This window comes from Dipodomys merriami, unplaced genomic scaffold, assembly GCF_024711535.1.
Source record: "Dipodomys merriami isolate MVZ:Mamm:240054 unplaced genomic scaffold, mDipMer1.0.p SCAF_13, whole genome shotgun sequence".
NCBI classification, from domain to species: domain Eukaryota; kingdom Metazoa; phylum Chordata; class Mammalia; order Rodentia; family Heteromyidae; genus Dipodomys; species Dipodomys merriami.
The window spans coordinates 13847212-13869282 of record NW_027202604.1 but is presented as its reverse complement, the minus strand read 5'-3'; the positions used below and the strand labels follow the sequence as shown (position 1 = coordinate 13869282).

The 22071-nt window shown below is 37.2% G+C and overlaps 1 protein-coding gene across 8 annotated transcripts in view; it reads left to right on the top strand.

Annotated features, from left to right (window-relative positions):
• The window catches only part of Thrb (thyroid hormone receptor beta), a 365706-nt gene that overhangs the window by 41706 nt on the left and 301929 nt on the right, over nt 1–22071 (top strand). For 3 of the 8 annotated variants that reach the window (XM_070018699.1, XM_070018700.1, XM_070018702.1), the window contains exon 2: nt 4569–4665. The exons of the other annotated variants lie outside the window; for them this stretch is intronic. The gene's annotated coding sequence lies outside the window, so the exon portion shown is untranslated. The remainder of the gene's footprint in view (nt 1–4568; nt 4666–22071) is intronic. 8 annotated transcript variants of the gene reach the window in all.

Below are 22071 nucleotides of genomic sequence, written 5' to 3'. Positions count from 1 at the left end.
CTCTCAGCTATTCCCGATGAGAATCAGAAAATTTTCCAGAAGAAACAATTTGGTAACTTAAACATTGTCAGCAGGCAGATACTGAATACTTTAAGGACAGATTTGTCATAGCTCATGTCTATCTTAAAGAAATCATTTATGGAATTCTGAGCTTGGCTGTCACTTTTAACAAAATCTGGATGTAGGGAGTTATTTTTTAAAAAAATACACTATTTGAGTATTTTTATTTCAACTTACAGAAAACTTGCACCATCTTTGAAATACTTTGCAAATATAGTAGACTGTCATCGTGTGTATTTATGGATAACTTGGAATGAACTAATACCAAGTAAAGAAATAGAACAAGTAAATTGGCTGCCATTTGCCAGCTACATTGCAATGGCACTTTAAGATTGCAACATTTTGTTTGGTGACCTTCATACCAGTTGACTGTATGCACCTTAATCTCTCGCGCAAAAAAAAAAAAAGAAGAGCTGAGCCTGATATGGATTGGTCAGTACACTTTTTCTTTTTTTAAACCCAGTTTTTCATTTACCTATGCTTTACAATTCCTAGTTTAATTTGTACAGAAGGATGAAGTTCATTATTACACAACTCAGAAACACTCTCCTGAGTTTTTAGAAAAAATAAGTACAAGGGTTGCCATTAATACTTTGAAAGTCTTTGTACACTAGGTGGTACATTTTAAAGAGTAAAAATAAAGAATGCTTCAGAAATAACGTAGAATATTACATAAATGTCTAATGGGGGAGAAAATGTTTTCTTTATTTTTAAATTTTTTATCATCTTAAAGTAGTTGTACAAAGGAGTTGATATTCAACAAAGCAATTTATGAATGCAATGAGTCTTGATCAATGTCACCCTTTTCAACATTCTCATCCCCCCCCCAGCCTACCCTGTCTCTCACTTCAGAAAATGTTTTCTTATCATGAGTTATCTTCTAAATCTTGAAAGTTCAGAGGGAAGAAACTTCAGATCAAGGTAGCTTTTGCAAGAGTTGCCAGTGTGTAAATATGGGATCTGTTTTAATTTATGCTGACTTGTTATCTGTCTCTGTGCAGGAATATCTCTCCGAGCCTTTAGTTTTTATTTCCTTTGAATTAGCACAAAGACTTTGAATAAATATCACATGGTTCCTAAGCTACAGTTGTACAATACATGATGGAGTTATCTTTTAAGAATTCAACAAGATTTGCAATTGGTATAAAGTAAGAATATTAAATATTAAGTTGGGACATTTGGTTTACAGGATTCTAGTGGTATTTTTTTCTCACCCTCCTCGACCTTCGATTTCTTTTCTAGTTAACTGTCAAGCTAGCAAACTTATCTCCCTCCTTTCTTTTCTCCTCTCTTTTCTTTCTTTCCTCACTCATTCTTATGTTCATCTGAATACTTTGATGTTAGATTGTCTTATTCTTACTGTCATGATTTTTATTGTTAAAGTAATAATTCCCACTAAAAACTTAACGGCTATGTTAATATCTTTCTTTAGCATTCTATTATTCATCAAAACTTATTCTTCCTTTACTTCATTATTACATGTTGTTATGAAAACTAGCACTTGTGAAGAGACTTATCAGCATTCTGCCTCTTTTTAGTTAAAATATTCTCACAGGTACAGTACTTAGATAAAATACAAGATTAATATGCTTTAGATTGATTTCCTTAATTTGAAAAATCTTCATTTATCTCTCTAAAAGGCATGCATGCAATCATGGAGTTTGTAAAGAAGTTTTAGAGAAGAACCATTCATCTGTTTGAATTTTCAGAAGAAGCAAATCTCTACTGCAAATTAGAAATGTTGGAATAAATATTTGTCTATTAATAAGCAGAAAGAACAAATCAGCTTCTTTCCCTATCAAGCTAAAATACAGTCTTACTTCCTTCCCTCTGTTGGCATTCTCCAGAGTGGGCACCTTGTTTCTAGGAAAGTACTTGTTGAAACCATCATTTCTGTCAATCAGCTATCAGACTTTACTGGTGATGATTGGTGGGACCCTGATGTGTGTCATATAGCATTTTAGTATGAAAGTGGCCTGATCTGATTTAAAACATGAGTTGTGCATGTGTGAACTCATGGAAATGGTGAACAACAGATTTCAAGTAAGGAAAATGCATCACATGGTGTTGTGTTCACCATGCTTTAACTGAAATAGCTTATTTGAAGTAGTTTGCATGGAAGGATTTCTAATCTTTATTTAAAAAAAATAAATCCTGTGTTCCCCTTTGGTTCTTTATTTTTCTTTGAGCAACGTTAACTCGGCTGCTTTGCCACCCCTCTAAAAGCTCCTTATGGCTTCCCATCATTCTTTATATTTTAACGTTTCTAACTCATAGTGATTGTGTCTATAAAATTGCTTATATCTAATGTAATCATTAACATCACCTACATTGTAAATGTCACTCTAATTAAACATTTTTAGTTGATAGAGACTTTCTCAGAGTTAAGCAGTAACAGACTTTCAAATGGAGTCTTTGAAAAGAATCTGAAATAAAATTTTGGCCCCCAACTTGTGGGGTTTTGATGCAATTATATAGGTTCTTTCAACCTTGTTTTGTATAACTATTAGTCCGAATCAGCAGTGAAAACCAAGAGCCCTTGAGAGACTGACAGTATTTCTATGCTTACAATGTGTCCGGATCAACCAGATGGCCACATGTATCAGGGAAGACAGTAGCAATCTTTCAGCTCCCATCACTGAGTAGCAACTTAAGAGCACCTTCCTGGGAGTGATGTTGAGTATTTTGAAACCTGTAGCCATAGTGCTAGGCAGCAAGAAGTAACTATTCTTTATGACACAAGTTCCCATGACATCTTTGGGTGGTCACTGACTGACGGATACTTCAGGGCTGCTTTAAGAGCATTGACCCCTGACACAGTCTAAGCACAAGATAGACAGATTCTCTCATAATCCTTAGCTTTTCATTGTAACCTCAGTAGTCCTTAGTATCGTTGTATAGAGTACTTTAAGTTTCTCAAAAGTGTGACCAATGTCATTTAATCCAAGGAAACAAGTCACAGTACCACTGATCACCCACAGGCTGTGTGGAAAGAAAGTAGAAGTAGATATTTCTGAGTCATGTGGCGATACAACTGAACAGTGACCTCTGGCAATTGAACTTAGAATTATTACAGTAAGAGGACAAGAGAAACAAAGGGCTTTCTCTCTGGAGTCAAACCCATTACTGCAAAGAAAGGCATGGCATGAGGAAGTGCAAGGTTTACTGCAGATTCTGTGTGAACCTGTTTGAATTATTGAGATCATTTTAAGTTCAGGACTTGATTTTTTAAAATCATCTAGTTAATTGGTATAAAATAGTGGACTGTATTGAATATTCAATAGTATTTAAAAAGTGTTGATGGGATTTTTCTCATTAGTATGCATTATAAGTGCTAACATTAATTAAATGCTCCAGATATTTTTCTAATTGAATTTTAAAAATAAATCCATGATAGTTTTTTGAATTCTATCAATTGGAATTGAAAAGTAATTGGAAAGGAGAGGACTGCTTACTCATTTTATAATTAAACTATATACTGCTGAAAAGTTTTCACCTACTTTTATTTCTAAATTATTTATTTTCTTGTAAAAACAAGGCAATGTTTCCATAACCATATCCCCTGAAATTTTGGGAGAGGGAGAGTTGCAAAAGAAATTCAGTAAGGGCAACAATCGTAGCAATATTTGTAGCTGGGCTAGAATAGTATCCATATTCAATCTTCTATCATCTGAAAAAATACGGGTTCAATTCATACTCTTTAGCATTATTACCTTAAGTGAGAACCCAAATATTTACCTGAATCATTGCACTGTCATATAATATCCATAAAGTTCCTACACTTTTAAGAACTGAAAGTGGAGGGACACAGAAAGACAACGGTAATGAAGAAGTATGTGTAGGTAAAGGTGACTGTGCTTAAAAAGTAATGATGTTTAGCTACACATAGTAGTATAGCCCTTAATCTCAGTGTTCAGGATGCTGAAAAAAGAAGATTGAGTTTGATGCTAGCTCCAGCTTGGGATAAATAGTAAGACTCCATCTCAAAACGACAACAACAAAACCCCCATAAGAATGCTATTTAGGAATGCTATTTAAGAATGCTGTTTGGGTAACATGATCTAGGTAAGCTTTGGTAAAACAGTTTGAGATAGTCAGCTTAATTTCTCAGTAACAGCATTTATCTGTTTGGCAAATTCATATTTTAAAAAACTCCAATTTTTCTTCCCAAAATACTTTAAAAATAAATAGGTACAATATCAAGCAGAATATTAATGATACTGTGAAAGATAGACTTTCATAATGTTATATACAAAGTGACATACTTGCTTTCTAGCAACATGACTTTTTGTCTGGATAAGATAAGCTGGAACATTTTTGATGATAATAAACCCAGGTTGTTTCAAGAATCATAGAAATTGATAGAATGTACTAAAGTTTGTTTAAACTTCTTAAAATGACAAGTGGCCTTCAATAGGTTTGCACTTGTCACTTTTGTAATGCCTTCTGCTGGACAGTTCTTAGAACATGTGAACAATGGGCTTGAACATTTTTATGGTTCCTTTTAGATGTGGCCAGAGATACTAAATGGATTCATCTAAGGAATGGATTCATCAAATTCACAGAACTCAGCCCAGCACCTGCTACATAGGAGCATGCAAAACAGTAAATATTGGTTATTGTTAATAATGTTATGTTAATACATGTTTAAAAGCTTCTTTGGTTAAATACATGTGAAAATTTGGAATACAAAAAAGTAAAACATATTTAAGTGTAATAGTACTTCATTTTTCATAAGCTAAAGCAAATTGTGAATTTCCAAGAAGCGCATGCCATCTATTTGTCTAATTTGAAAACTCTTATAGAATTTGTATTGACTGTAACACACTTAGAGAAATTTTGAGGGAAAAAATAAATGCCTTTAATGATAGTAAGTGTCCAGTGAGGCTACACGTGTTACTAGGTTTTATTGGCATTTATTGTATTTGCCCTCTATAACAAATTACAACTAAATAATACATGATAAGCTCTCATATCGAGATCCTATCATATCTGTAAGCCCTTTCATTTGTTCACAGTTCCAGAATAAGAGTGAGGTCAGGCGCTGGTGGCTCACACTTGTAATCCTATCTACTCAGGAAGCTAAGATCTAAGGATCATGGTTCAAAGCCAGCCTGGACAAGAAAGACCATGAGACTCATCTCTAATTAACCATCAGAAAACTGGAAGTGATGCTGTGGCTCAAAGTGGTAGAGCACTAGCCTTGAGCACAAAAGCTTAGGGACAGCAGCCAGGCCCTGAGTTCAAGCTCCATGACCACTACCACCAATAGCACTACCACCACCAACAAAAAGAGTGGAGGTATTTCTAAGAACCATTATCCAGCTGCCTAGACTTGTACTTCCCAGAACCACAAAAGGCACCTGCTAAATCTTTACTAAACATTATTGAGTGACTAAATGAGATTTTGTTAGTAAAGCTCCCTGAATTAAACTGCTAAAGTAAAAATAGACTTCTGTTGTCACGGTGAATTGAAGGGATTTTCAAGAATGAGGACTAGGAGCAGGGTAAGATGCTCCCTGCTGTGCAATGGGAAGAGTATTATGGAACCATCATTTGGCAGCAACAGAATGCACCTGTGAGAAACACTCATCATTTCCTCACCAGCAGTAGCATGCCCACCATCCTGCTGCCTTGATTCTTGTGTTGGGATCATTTTGTTGTGACCAGACTTTGAGGAGGAGGAAAGTAGAAATAGACAAGGTTGAGCAGGAAGAGGCCAGAGTAAAAGGAATCAGATAGATCTGGTGGAGAGCGGTTTCTTGGATAACAGTTTTCAGAGGCTGAGATGACTTATGGGACATTTCCCTCTAAGGCAGGGCGGGAAAACTAGAAGGACCCAAAAAGCAAGGCTTTCTTACGTATTACATTTAGAAGGCATGTCATGTCTAATATTGAATGATTGGGTTCCTTGTCAGTAATAAATTCATTTTTATTCTTTAACAAATTTATTCTAATGTCAAAATTAAAAATTACTTAGTTTAATATTCTGAGATAGCCAGTGTGACATGTCCGTGTATTTTCTTCCGGTTCTTTTCTCTGCTTATATTGATATGACAGAATCAGAACCATGGTCTAGTTAAACTTTTATATCTTACTCATCTTCATGTCACCTGAAGCATTTTCTTATCACATAGATATTCTTCACAGTGTGGTGATTTAATGACTGACAGTTTGTAGTATACAGTGAGAACTGAATGTTCATTCTTCCTTCTAGAAGGAAGGCTGTGGCTTTGCATCTCTTTTATTGTGAGTTTCTTAATTCCTTCTGACAATATTTAGGACATGTAAACAAAAGGCTTCCACGTTTTTTTGGCTCATTTTAGATATGGGACAAGATATACTCCTATGATGGAGAATCTGTTTTTCTTCAAGTTCAGCAGCATTAATCAGTTAAAGAAATGTTGGATGCTAACTGGATAGTTGTACTTCCGTCTTATTGATCAGAGACTTTTATCCATTGGTCCATCATGGTATTACTATTTTGATATGAACTATCTTTGTGTGTCTTAACTGTGGAAACTATTTTTCTAGTTTGATGTCTGATTTCTATTATGCTATCTACTATATGAGCATTTTTTTATGTTTGTGACTGCACTCAAACCAACTATTACTTGCTGATCTATCTCACAGCTTTGTCTTTGTGTGACCCGATGTTTAATAAGCAACCTCACAAATTTTTTATTGTCCTTACTAATTTTATTCTAAAATTTAATGTATCATCTATTGTAATTGATTTTGGCAGCATAGTATGAAATACAGAAATAATTTAAATTTTTTTCTAATGGCCTGGTGACATTTATTGAAAGTCCCTCTTTACTATTCTGTGATTAAATCTACTCTTAATTAAGTTCGTGTATGGGTTTCTGTATTTCTTTAATTAGCTGCTACTGATTTTGTAACAGAATCATATTATAGTTTAGATAGACCATTATAATTTACATGCCTTACATAAAAGCACGTGATATGCTTTTATTTCTATAATGGTGGCCTCCAACCCCATAGAATTCTGGTTTCAAATGAATCTTAGCAGTCATCACCTGAGCACTCATCAAAGTGAATGTCAAAATTTATTTTCTTTTTTTTTTTTACATTTCTTTTTTATTGTGAAAATACTGTACAGAGGGGTTACAATTACATGGGCAAGATAATGAATACATTTCTTATCAAGCACTGTAACCTCCTCCTTTGTTTTCCATAAAGTCTTGGTACATTTTGCATAGAATTATGTGCAAACTGTGCAATACTCCACAAACATTTATTTTCTCAGTTTTCAATCATTCATTGTATCTTTGGGTTTTCAAGTCTGAAGAGATATGACAGAAAATACTGTTTTCTTATAGAGCTCTTGCATCTATCTTTTGAATGGCTATTGCTAGGTGCTTTTAATTTAATTATATTTGAGATCATTTTCTCTTGCTTTTCTAATTAGTGGTCACAGATATATTTCACTTGGTTCTGCTGTGTTTCATTAGTCAAGAATTAAAATAAAATAGTTATTTTCTTCAAAGAACATACTTCTTTTGGGATCACATTTTATAGCATTAACCATAATTTCCATAGCAATGTGAAAAATAATTACTGATACTCTATATTTTGTTTCCGATTGTATTTATTTTATGATATATTTTCCAAGAGACACCAAAGAAATCTTATTATAGTCCTAATGTCCTTATTATAGTCCTAATGGCTTTTATTAAATGTGTGTTTTGAGGTGTTACAAAGTGATTATCATCTATAAGGAGAATATACAATGGAAGCCAGAGTGTCTGATTTATGGCCAAGACAGACTTGGGCTCAAATTACATCTCCTCTTCTTAGGATTGCATAACACCACATATGTTTTTGTCCAATTTAAGATTTTTATTCTTTAATATGAAAATCATATAGTGATTATATCCATTAAGGAAAATTGTTTATTATATATATATATATATGTATCAATAGACAACATGAGTACCATATTATCTTTTAGTTTACTATGTGTTGTCTTTGATCTATTGAAATGATGTGCTGTAATCACAGATTTTTGCTAATATTTACCCATCTTTTCATTCTTGGAGACCAAGTCTAAGTGGCCATGATGAAATATGTCTTTAGCTACTTGCTGTATTCAATATTTGGTTCAGGGGCTACATGTGTAACTCAGTAGGAGAGCACTTTCCAAGCAAAGGCAAGGTCCTGGGTTCTGTCTTCAGCACTGAAAATTATTTCACACCATTACATACTGAGTTGGTCTTTCGTATGAATTTTTTAATGTCAAAATGATGCTAATATTATATTCGATTTTTAAATCTTTTTCCAATGCCCTATACCTGTAGGAATTATATTATTCTTGAAAATTAGGAAAAAAACGGTCTCTAAAATTCTTTATGACAAGATCATTTTTTTCTTTCTTTTTTTTTTTTTTTGATTGGTCATAGAGCTTAAACTTGAGGCCTGAGTGCTGTCCTTGAGCTTCTTTGCTGAAGGCTAGTGCTCTACCACTTTGAGCCACAGCTTCACTTCCAGTTTTCTGGTGGTTAATGGGAGGTAAAAGTCTCAGACTCCCATAACTGGGCTAGCTTTGAGCCATGATCCTCATATCTCAGCCTCCTGAGTAGCTAGGATTATAGGCATGAGCCACCAGTGCCCAGCCTGGACCACTTTTGAAGCAGTTAATGCTTTATAGCTTTTGAAGATATTTTTGGCCTTTATATCTGTCATTTTCTCTAATGCATTGGTCTATTTAAAGTTTCTATTTCTGCTTTTGCCAATTTTTATAATTCTCATTGTATTTAAAGATTAATGTTTTGTTAATAGTTTAAAATTACAAGAATAAGTTGAACACAATATTTTATGTATAATTTACAAGACTTTTATATCATCTTTTCTTGGCTTACTGTCTATTTCTGAATTTTGGTTTACCTGTAAGAAATAGCTTTTGATAACTTTCAGGATAAAGTTTAAAGTTTGTACAAGAGCACAAAGGATTCTGCAGATCTCTGTCATGGGCTGTCACTATGTCTGAGCCATGCTAATACCCTGTGGCAGGTGGAATTCTGGGATTCTGAAGATTCCTACCTCTAGGTGTACACATGTTTTATGATGTCTTTTCTGTAGGTGAGAATATGATAGCTTAGTCTCCATGACTTTTTCAGACTCCATCTCAGCAGAAACAAGAGTTTCCCTTCCTATCATTAAAGAGCAAATTGCCCTATTGTGGGGTGGGCAACCTGGCAGGGAATGATACGTGGCCTTTAGGAGCCGAAAGTAGTTCCCAGCTGCTAGTCAGAAAAAAAAAGTGGGTTCCTCAGACCCACAACTGGGAAGAACAGAATTCTTCCACTCATCAGTGACCTTGAGAGGGAATCCTAAGCTTCAAATGGGTTTGTAGCCCCAGCTAATGTTGTGCTTCCAGCCTGGAGAGTCCTGAGCAAAAGGCTTAGTTAATGTAGACTAGACTCCCAATGCACAGAACTGTGAGTTCAAAGCTTCTTAGGCTTAAGTTGTGGAAATCTGTTATGCAGCAATAGACAGCTAATAGAGACATTTAGTTTGTATTTTCTTTTCTTTTTTTCTTTTGGTCAGTTGTGGGGCTTGAACTCTGGGCCTGGGCGCTGTCCCTCAGCTCTTCAGCTCAAGGCGAGCGCTCTACCACTTGAGCCACAGCACTTCCAGTTCTCTGGTAGTTTATTGGAGATAAGAGTTTCACGAACTCTCCTGCCCAGGCTGGCAGGAGGTTCGGTTTTTGTTGTTGTTGTTGTTTGTTTTTTGGGTTTTTTGCTCACATTAGTTACACAAGGGAGTAGATTTCATGGTTACATTTCCACACATTTATACTATATTCCATAAATCTCATCCCATTTAGCACTCTCTCTGCTTGGATAATTTTTATTCATAAAACTAATGTTAATCAGTGTCAGTGGCTCACGCCTATAATCCTAGCTACTCAGCAGATCTGAGGATTGTGGTTCAAAGACAACCCAGACAGGAAAAGTCCACAAGACTCTTAACTCGTTAACTTCTGCAAAGAGCCAGAAGTGGAACTGTAGCTCAAGTGACAGAACACCAGCCTTGAGTGAAAAAGCTAAGGGACATCACCTAGCCCCGAATTCAAGCCCTAGGACTGGCACATACACTACTACTACAATTTCATATTCTACTTTTATATCAAAATAAATGAATAGAACTACAAGTATTTTAGAAATTATTTTGTATTCTTCCACACTTATTATATGAGAGTTCATATCTTAAGGGATGAGTTAATTGTAGGGTTTGGGCTGGTTCTTGAAAAAGCATAAGTTAAACTCTGTAGATATGGCTCCTGGGACAGTGCTTTCCAATGGTGGATTCTGAAGATCCATTTTTACTCCTATCAAATTATTGTTTCTTATTGATAGTTTTGATGAGGATACACACACACACATGTAGAAATATGCTATAATGCGTATATATAAATATATACATGTATAAATATACTATGTCTATTAATTGATAGAGTATATTTATCAGAATTATGATTGATGTGAAACCTGGAAGCATAGCACATATTTTGAGTAACACAATTACAAACCAAGAGATCATTTCAGGTTGGAATGAGCAGATCACCTGTAACTTTTCACTAAACAAGTGTAAAGGCCTGTTTTATTGCCCTGTGGTATTGTCAAGGGATTGACTAATTCCAGGATCCCCAACAAAATAATATATCCTCAAGCCCCTTATATAACAAAGGAAAATATGTGTATATAACTACATACATCCTCAATGCTTTATGTTATGGCTAGGTTAGCTGCAATACCTAATGCAAAGCAAATACTTTATAGTTATTAAACTATATTGCTTAGAGAATAATGACAAGAAAAACTGCTCATACTTAGTACAGATGTAGTTTCTTTCCCAAATAGTTTTGATCCATGAATACAGAAGATTGACTGTATTTGAGTTAAAATAAAAGTCAATCTGGAAACTAAAGATGGGAAAAGACAGCACATGCAAAAATATGTAAATTACTTGTTTACAAGTTAGTGTGTAAATCAGTAGCATAATGAATCTTATCATTGGCTTTCGTTAAATCGTAAAGTTAATTTTAGATTGTGCTAATTGAGTTGGTATGCCCAGAGCAAGAATATTCCTCTTTTGATCCATGTGGGTCATACCACTTCTGGAGGTCTGGGTAGTTCTCAGGAACTTCCTAACTGAGATGATGGACAAACTGGAATTTCTCAGTGGAGTAGGAAGCAGATGGATGAGCAGATTTGAAATCGTGTCCCATATTGTGGAATAATCTGAGCTGTGGCTATTTCACTTTGTGAAAGAGAAGGTATTTTGAATTAGATCTCTTTTTAATGACTTTGGAAGATAGAAATGATAAGGAAGTAGATTTTTCTTTACTAAAGAAGTTACTTATATAGAATTAATAGCAAAGTAAGATGAATGGCCTTTGGAAGTTATTTGAGATATCCAAGTTGGATTTGGGATAGAGAAAAGAAGACTGGAGAAGAAATCTTGTATGCATTGTCATGAGGGGAAAGTGGTTGACTAAAAGACACCAACCAACAAAGACACCATGCACCAAACTTCATTGAAGTTTAAAAAGCAGAATCGTATAGGTATGATTTTAAAGAGTGGGAGGCAGTACAGAAAGTTCCTAACTCCTTGGGCAATCCCAGCTCCCCATGAGAGACCGTCCAGCTCTGAAGTAGATTGCCTGCTGCTGTGTAGCTGCTCTGGGAGGAAGAAGCCACGGTAAACAGGAGCTGTGCATGCGGTATCCAAAACCTGTCCCTGGGCTACCACACCTGGTCGCCAATTGTAGCAAGTGTTGCAGGAGCTGCCAATCCTCAATCTGCACTTTCCTCTGGGGAGATGCCCATGATCGTGACATCTATTTGTGCATGGATGCCTGAGGTTACAGCCCATCCCTGGGGACAGCTCTTCACTAGGGACTGGCTAATGATGAAGTATCAACACTCAGCCTCCTTGGCTCTGAGCAGCATGGCATCTGAACGATTCATACTGAGGTGTTCTCTGTGGGATCAGACATGGCTTCAGACACTACATTTCTGCTTGCCTTTTCCCTTCCCTAGTATATTCCCTTACTCTCTGCTGTGTTTCCCCTCAAAGCCTCACTTGCCTTGAATTTGTCATCTTAGGCTTTGTTTCTGGTGGTCCTTCCCTAAGATGCTTGGGGAGTGATTTATAGCCAGTCCCTTCACTTTACAGGAGCTTCTGTCGTCTTACCTATTATCTTACCCAGTGCCAACAATTGGCTGTATACCATTTCTCCTTGCTTGTGTTTTTAGACTAAATAAGGAGGGGATGATCGTGCCAGAAGCATTCCTCAGCAAACCCCTCCAGAAACATTGGGCAGATGTCCCTTCTCCTCACTCCAACATCAGTGAGTGATCCTATAGACTTTGTGTACCTAGCATTTTATTCTTTTGAAGATAACACATGTGTGCGCGCGCATACACACACACACACACACACACACACACACACACACACACACACTTAGTTCTGGCAGTCACTATTTGGCATTCCTGGATATGAAAAGATTATAGTCATTCCATGGCAACCATGTTCCTAGGATCTAACAGATAGAGAAACATGGAGGTCAATTAGTGTCCATATCCTTGTCTCTGAAATCTCAGAAATTTCCGTGTCTTCTTCTGCTTCTTCTTTGCAGACATCCTTCTCACAGTGGACACCTGAGTGGCCACCAGCTACATTTGGTGGCTGGTTGTCTGTGAGGAAGGAGGCATGGTTTTATTTGCAATATCTAGTATATGTATGAGTCAAGCAGAAAAGGTCAGATAAGGTGATGTTAGGGAAATGAACCCTAAGATATGTATTCAAATGTTTTTTTTTCGTTCATGCATTTGTTTCTAATGCATTTATAAGATTATTTCTTTATTGCTTTGTATGTCCCTCCCCCACAGTATAACCCCTGCTTTCACTGTATTTGATGTCGGTATAATTTGTGGAGGGGAAGGGGAAAAACAAGTCGTTTAAATAAGGATACAGGTGGACCCGTTGCAACAATGAGAAGTACAAGTTGTCATGTCGAAAACGAACTTTACAACTTTGGTGGGGGGAGCAGAGAGGATTGGGGGGGCGGGGGAGGATGGGAAGGAAGGGGAAACAAAGGAGGAGGCTACAATGCTTGATAAGAAATGTACTCATTATTGTAACCCCTCTGTATAGTATTTTCACAATAAAAAATAAATAAAAATTTAAAAAAATAAAATAAAATATATAAAAAAAACAAATAAACAAAAAAAGAGGCCGACTGAAGAATCTAGCTTGCTGTGCTTCACTTCTGACACTGGAATTAGAGCCACCCCGTGGCCTTCCCATCATGGTACTTTCTTACTCACGGTTCCCTCACCTATGACATGAATCTAATATGCCCGCCCCACCCAACTGACAGTCTTGTGAAGATCCACCAAGTGAGATTGTGCGTCTGAAGGCATCAGCCCTTGACTAATCTCCATGGCATATTAATCAGCTATGGCATTAGGATGCAGGCTGCTCAGAAAGGGCTTGCAAATTAGCAGAAAAACTAAGGTATGAACACAAATGCAAAGTGTTTAAGGTGGAGGACGGTCCCTGTCACCAGCGAGGTAGGAATTGAGAGGAAAGTAAATGTATTTCCTGCTGGGGAGATTTGTTCTTTGAGCCTGTGAATGTATTCAATTTTCCTCTCTGTGTCTTTTATGACTTGGGGCATGCTGTCAACATCTATAGATTAAAATTTGGCCAAATATATAAATGTTACAAAGATCCGCCACACAGAGGAGAAATTCTTGGTCCATCCACAGAAGATTGATGTGTGGGTCAAGAATTTTCTTTTAAACCCACTCTTTGTAATAAGACTGAAGGGTATATGCATTTTCCAAGTGGATTGTATTGAACCAGCCAGACTTGAGAACGGCAGAATTTTCTATTTATCTGTTTTTAGCATTTATCAGTTGGTTCTAAGATTATAATGTGAGCTTCCCATCATTCTTTTTTTATGATTTATTTTTATTGTGAAAATAATGTAAAGAGGGGTTACAATCACATGGAAAAGATACTGAGTACATTTCTTATCAAGCATTGTAGCCTCCTCCTTTGTTTCCCCTTCCCATCCCTTCCCATCCTTCCACTGCCCCTCCACCAAAGCCTCCTCCCCCCCGACCAAAATTGTAAAGTTCGACTTGTACATCTCATTGTGGCAATGGGTCCACCTGTATCCCTATTTAAACAATTTGTTTTTCCCTTCCCCTCCACAAATTATACCAACATCAAATACAGTGAAAGCAGGGGTTATACCATGGGGGAGGGACATACAAAGCAACAAAGAAATAATCTTATAAATGTGTTAGAAACAATGACCTGAAAGAAAAAAACATTTGAATACTTATCTTAGGGTTCATTTCCCTAACATCAACTTATCTGACCTTTTCTGCTTGTCTCAGACATATACTAGTTATTGCAAATAACCATGGGACCTATGTTTCTTTGGGCCTGGTTTACTTCACTTAATATAATTTTTTCCAAGTCTTTCCATTTCCTAACAAATGGGGCAATGTCATTCTTTCTGATGGAGGCATAGAATTCCATTGTGTATATATACCACATTTTCTTGATCCATTCATCTACTGAGGGGCATCTGGGTTGGTTCCATATCTTAGCTATGGTAAATAATGCTGCAATAAACATAGTTGTGCTGGTAGCTTTAGTGTGGGCTTGTTTTCCCATCATTCTTATGCTGCACATGAAGGAGAATCCTCACTGTATCTAGAACCACTCACACCAGCTGGGCCAGGTAGTTAGATATGCACATGATTATCCAGGCCACTCGACCTAGGTATAATGAAGGATGTACACATAGAAACACAACATCCAAATTAATGTTCAAGACTAGTATTAAGGTGACAGAAATGACTTGATGACTTGAATTGTCATTAGTTTTGATGGTCAGGTCCCAGAGTGAAGCAAAAAAGCACTAGTTGCTCTAGCTACTCCTTCAAATAGATACATTTTTTAAAATCTAAGAAATAGAAGTATGTGTACATGTGTATCTCTATATCTATTTCTACATCTCTATATAATTTATATCTATTGAATTTATCTCTATTTATATCTCTATCTATAGATAGACATTTTGAAGAAACCTGAACTTGAAGTTCCATTTCTGCCTTTCTGATTCAGGTCATATATCAAACCTTGCCTTGCTCAGCATTTACAAAATATGCATTCTTCAATGAATAGAATGAGGTATAGAAACTAAATACCCACCCACCCCCACCTTCCATCTCCAAATACTGGTCCTTCTTTTCTGTGATTCAGCTTCTTGCCATTCATCATTCTGTCTTTTGTTCTGTTGTGTGGGGTTTTTAAAGAGCTATCTTTTTCAATCTTGTATATTCCTTATCACCAGGAAGAGCTCCTAGTCCCTTGCATTGACCCTCAGTAACATACATACTGCTCGCTAGTTCAATTCCTTACTCTCTTTTTCTTCAAGCAGTCATTCTGTTTGTTTTGTGACTCACCCTGGGGAACATCTAATCCCTTTCTCAGTGCATAATTGTCATTTTTCATTCTATTCCAGTCCCTGTTTCTTCTTGTCACTGCTCTTAAGGGCACATTTAATGAATATTGTGTGTATAAGCATTTATGGAGTTCTTTGCTATTTTTTCCTAGTCTCTTAAGCTGAAATTAATTTCTACTTTTGTGAAAGAATGAATTATACCAAGGCCTAATCATCTATTCTTTCTAACAGTTGGCAGGGCTGGGAGGTGGAGGCCAGAGCTGAATCTACTCTGCACATTGTTGTGTGCTTGCTAGGTCATAGATTCTTAGTTTCCCCTCTTGCTTTTTCAATCCTTTGGGGAAAGATTTGGTTTTAAGTAACAGAGTTGTGTGGCTGGAGCTGGACTCTGACATCTTGAGACTGGCATCTTGAGAATATGAAAAAGCCTTATTTCTCCTCTGGGCTCCATGTAGTAAACAGTTTGTGACAGACATTTCACCAAGGTCAGGAAAGAAAAGCATAGGGATGCTCAGGGCTCTGGGAATTCAGGGTTCAGGTGTGTGTGTGTGTGTGTGTGTGTGTGTGTGTGTGTGTGTGTGTGTGTGTGTGTGTGTGTATGTGTGTGTGTGTGTGTGTGTGTCACACACTTTGCTCCACTGAACCAAATTGCTGCTCATAGCCCAGCTAAACAGCACCATGCATGGTCATCTTTCTCCACAGGGTTTCTGAAATCATTCATAGATTTTTGTGTGTGCCAGCTTTAGGGCATGAATTCAGGGCACCGGTAAGATCTCCCTTGGGGTAGTTAATTGCAATAAGAATCTTATGGGCTTTTCTGCCCAGGTTAGCTTCCAACCCCAATCCGCACATCTCATCCTCCAGGGTAGGATAACAGGCGTGAGCCCAACCATTCTTAAGTTTTATTTCTCTTTGTGCCCTGCTGCTCATGAGTTCCTTTCCTCTCTCTTCTTTGGCACCCCTTTGTGTGAGCTACTCTGTTCTCTAAGGTTCTGGTTTTCATTTTACCTTACATCATCCACTCTTCTCATTTTAGCATCTGTGGTCTTGCACTTGGCTTGCTCTTCCTGCAACCTCATTATCGATGGTTTGCCTTCATGCCCATAATCACACACTATGAAGCTTCCAGAGCATGTGGACTTCATCTCCCTAACACCTAGCCAATTTGCACCCCTGTGCTTGCATTCCTACTGCCACCGCCTCTCCCTGACCCAAACAATTGCCACATCCTAGAAACCACTACCATTTATTCCTCTTCCTAAAACAAAAAATCTGTTCTTTTTTATTATTATTATTGTGCAAATACTGTACAGAGGGGTTACAATTACATGGGCAAGGTAATGAGTACATTTCTTATCAAGCATTGTTGCCTCCTCCTTTGTTTCCCCTTCCCATCCCTTCCCATCTCCCCCCGACGCCCCTCGGCCCCACCCAGGCAAAGTTGTAAAGTTTGTTTTTCGACATAATGATTTGTACATGTCATTGTTGCAATGGGTCCACCTGTATCCCTATTTAAACTGTTTGTTTAATGGTTTGTTTTTGCCCTTCCCCTCCACAAATTATACCAACATCAAATACAATGAAAGCAGGGATTATACCATGGGGAAGGAAAATCGTCTTATAAATATGTTAGAAATAATAGCAAGCAAGAAAAAAAAACATTTGAATACTTATCTTGGGGTTCATTTCACCTAACATCAACTTATCTGACCTTTTCTGCTTGACTCAGACATATACTAGTTATTGCAAATAAGGGAAACCATGCCTATGTTTCCTTGGGCCTGGCTTACTTCACTTAATATACTTTTTCCAAGTCTTTCCATTTCCTAACAAATGGGGCAATGTCATTCTTTCTGATGGAAGCATAGAATTCCATTGTGTATATATACCACATTTTCTTTTTTAATTTTTTATAGTGAAAATACTGTACAGAGAGGCTACAATTACATGGGCAAGATAATGAATACAATTCTTTTTTATTTTAAATAAATTTTTATTGTGAAAATACTGTACAGAGGGGTTACAATCACATGAGCAAGGTAATGAGTACAATTTTTTTTTTGTCAGTCCTGGGGCTTGAACTCTGGGCTTGGGCGCTGTCCTTGTACTCTTCAGCTCAAGGCAAGCTCAATAAGTACAATTCTTATCAAGCATTGTAGCCTCCTCCTTTGTTTCCCCTTCCCATCCTCCCCCGTCCCCCCACCCTAAACACCCCCCCCACACGAAAGTTGTAACGTTTGTTTTCGACATAACGACTTGTACATCTCATTGTTGCAATGGATCCACCTGTATCCCTATTTAAACGATTTGTTTTTTCCCTCCCCCTCCAAAATTATACCAACCTCAAATACAGTGAAAGCAGGGGTTATACCATGGGGGAGGGACATACAAAGCAACAAAGAAATAATCTTGTAAATGTGTTAGAAACAATGACCTTAAAGAAAAAAAAATTTGAATACATATCTTAGAGTTCATTTCCCTAACATCAACTTATCTCACCTTTTCTGCTTGACTCAGACTTATACTAGTTATTGCAAATAAGGGAAACCATGGGACCTACGTTTCTTTGGGCCTGGTTTACTTCACTTAATATAATTTTTTCCAAGTCTTTCCATTTCCTAACAAATGGGGCAATGTCATTCTTTCTGATGGAGGCATAGAATTCCATTGTGTATATATACCACATTTTCTTTTTATTTTAATTTTTATTTATTTTTTATTGTGAAAATACTGTACAGAGGGGTTACAATTAGATGGGCAAGATAATGAGTACATTTCTTATCAAGCATTGTAGCCTCCTCCTTTGTTTCCCCTTCCCATCCCTTCCCATCCTCCCCCGCCCCCCACACCCAATCCTCTCTGCTCCCCCCACCAAAGTTGTAAAGTTCGTTTTCGACATGACAACTTGTACTTCTCACTGTTGCAACCTGTCCACCTGTATTCTTATTTAAACGACTTGTTTTTCCCCTTCCCCTCCACAAATTATACCGACACCAAATACAGTGAAAGCAGGAGTTATACTGTGGGGGAGGGACATACAAAGCAACAAAGAAAAAATCTTATAAATGCGTTAGAAACAAATGCATGAAAAAAAACATTTGAATACGTATCTTAGGGTTCATTTTCCTAACATCACCTTATCTGACCTTTTCTGCTTGACCCATACATATACTTGATATTGCAAATAAGGGAAACCATGGGACCTATGTTTCTTTGGGCTTGGCTTACTTCACTTAATATAATTTTTTCCAAGTCTTTCCACTTCCTAACAAATGGGGCAATGTCATTCTTTCTGATGGAGGCATAGAATTCCATTGTGTATATATACCACATTTTCTTGATCCATTCATCTACTGAGGGGCATGTGGGTTGGTTCTATATCTTAGCTATAGTAAATAATGCTGCAATAAACAGTCATGCTGGTAGCTTTAGTGTGGTCTTGTTTGTAAACATTTGGGTAAATGCCCAAAAGTGGGATTGCTGGGTCATCGGGGAGCTCTATGTATATAGTCTTTTGAGGAACCTACATACTACTTTCCAAAGTGGTTGAACAAGTTTACACTTCCACCAACAATGCAGTAAGGTTGCCTTCTGTCCACATCCCCTCCAGAATCTGGTGTTTTTAGAGTTCTTCATTTTATCTATTGTAACTGGAGTGGGGTGGTTTCTCAATGTTGTTTTGATTTGCATTTCTTTTATGGCTAGGGATGTTGAGCATTTCTTCATGTGTCTATTGGCCATCCTTCTTTCCTGTTCAGAGAAGTTTCTCTTTAAGTCTTTAGGCCACTTATTTATTGGGCAGTTGTTTCTTTGAGAATTTGTTGTTGGGGGATTTAATTTTTTGAGTTCCAGATATATTTTAGATATGAGACCCTTGTCTGTTGTATGGCTAGTGAAGATCTTCTCCCAATCTGTGGACTTTCTATTGATCTTGCTAGCTATGTCCTTTGCCATTCAGCAGCTCTGCAATTTCATGCAATCCCATTTGTCCAACCTTTCTTTGATTTGTTGTGTTTCTGGGTCTCTATTAAGAAAATTTCGGCCTGTGCCAACAAGACCTAGGGTTTCTCCCATTCCATCCTGTAATGTTTTCAGAGTGTCTGCTTTGACTCTGAGGTGTTTGATCCGTTTGGAGTTGATTCTGGTGCAGGGTGATATATAAGGATCTAACTTTAGTTTTCTACAAGTAGTTAACCAATTTTGCCAGTACCATTTACTGAAGAGGCTGTCTTTCTTCCATTCTATTTTTTTAGCTCCCTTATCGAAAATTAGATGGCTATAGGTCTTTAGCTTCATTTCTGGATTTTCAATTCTATTCCATTGGTCCTGAGGTCTGTTCTTGTGCCAGTACCAAGCTGTTTTGATTACTATGACCTTGTAGTAAAGTTTGAAATGTGGTATTGATATTCCTCCAGCACTGTTCTTTCTGTTGAGGATCATTTTTGCTATTTGGGGTCTTTTATTGTTCCATATGAACTTTTTGATTGCCTCTTCTATTTCCTTGAAGAATGAGGTTGGAATATCGATAGGTATGGCATTGAATTTGTAGATAGCTTTGGGAAGTATTGCCATTTTCACCATGTTGATCCTTCCAATCCAGGAGCATGGGAGTTTTTGCCACTTTCTAAGTTCTGTTTTGATTTCTTTTTTCAGGTTTTTAAAGTTTTCATCATAGAGGTCCTTCACTTCTTTGGTTAAGTTACTTCCTAGGTATTTTATTTTTTGTGGGGCTATTACGAATGGAGTTGCTTTCCTGATTTCAGCCAGGCTTTTCTCATTGTTGGCATACAGAAAAGCCATTCAAAAAAAATCTGTTTTTCTGAACAGATTTTTTGCATGCATGATGATAGTTATCTCTTTAATGGCCTAACTCTGTACAATAAAATTTCAGATGGCTAAGATAGCCAGCATGGACCTGATGCAGCTGACTTTAGCCCCTCATCTCCTGCTGTCTCTTGTCTCCTCCCTACTCTATTTCAAACCAGTTCCTTACTGGTTTAGAGGATGCCTCTCCCCTCACACATACCTGTGTTTTTCCCCTAATGTCCGCCCCATTCTCCCCAGAGGACAGAGATCTGTTGTTCTTTCACAATCATCTTGTGGAGATTTCCTTAGGTCAAAGTAATGCTCTGAGAGTTGGCTGAGCATTGTCAGTGTCACTTACAATATCCCTCCCCGTGCTGAGCTAAATCAATAGGAATATTCTGTATTTGAAGACTGAGTTGTGGATGGCAAAACTTCTTTCTTCACAGATTTTCTCCCTATGGTGAGCTGGAGAAAGTAGGATATAAAAGGAGGCTGTGTTCAACAGCACTTCAGTGTTCACGCTATTTTGGTCATGTTTGATCCCCATATACTGTTATCTACACCTTTAGCAGCAAGGAAAGTGTGTCAAATGTCCTGCCACTTAGGAGAACGGGAGCTGGCAGAACACTTGGTGAGGGTGGCCAGCCAACTCTGTTCCTGAGAGCAACTGACTTGAATCAAGACAGAAGGAGCTGGAGGATCCAGATGGACTCTCAAAGTGAGAAGTTTTTGCTAAGAACATAATTTGTAAAACATCGAATACCTTTTTTTAAAAAAATCTAAATTTAAATGAAGTGGTATGAATCTTCTTTCCCTCTTTCTTTTTGCTTCAGTCATGGGATTAAGACTGTCTAGTTAATCAGTGCTCAGAAACAATAACTCAGGAGCAGTTGGCACTAGAAAATTCTGACCTTAACTACAGGTTAAGTCGTGAGAGATCAGAGGTAGACGGAAATGCATTTATTAAACTACCTGAGTAAGTATATGGTCACTGAATTTTAGGGCTGCAACAATATGGCCTCTAATTCCAGCTTCGGTGTGAAGTCTTAGAGTGTTTGGGCAGCTGTCAGGATCCCCAGCATCAATGGATATGAACCCTGACTCCTGATACACTGAAATATTAAAATGGCTTATGGAAAAACAACCGTTGACACATTAATATGGCCAATTGTGAGCATTAGCTTTCATTTAGGTTAATTGTGTGGATGGTAATAGTTATAGAAGCCAAGAACTGTGTACTGGCTTTATCTCACTTGGTCTTCAAGTGAGGTGGTGTGGTAGTTTCCTGTTGCTGCTGTCACAATTTAAGAGCGTAAACCACATACTTCTATTATCTTAGAGTACAGAAGTCAGAAGTCAGAAATGAGTTTTTCAGTACTTAAGTCAAGAAACTTTGGAGACTGTCAGGGGAGGCTCTGTTTTTGTTTTGTTTTGTTTTTAAACACTTTTTGACTCATTTTATGAAGCAAGAATGACTTCAATAGGAAAGCAAATATGTTATTTTTAAAAACTAGTGGTCAATGGTCTACATGAATATACATGAACAAAATCCTTACAATACTTTTGGCAATTAAATCCAGAAACATATGAAAAGATGATTAATCATCAGTAAGAGATTTATCTCAGAAATGTCATTAGTCTAATATTCAGTAGTAATCAGTGTAATTTATCAGATCAACAGATTT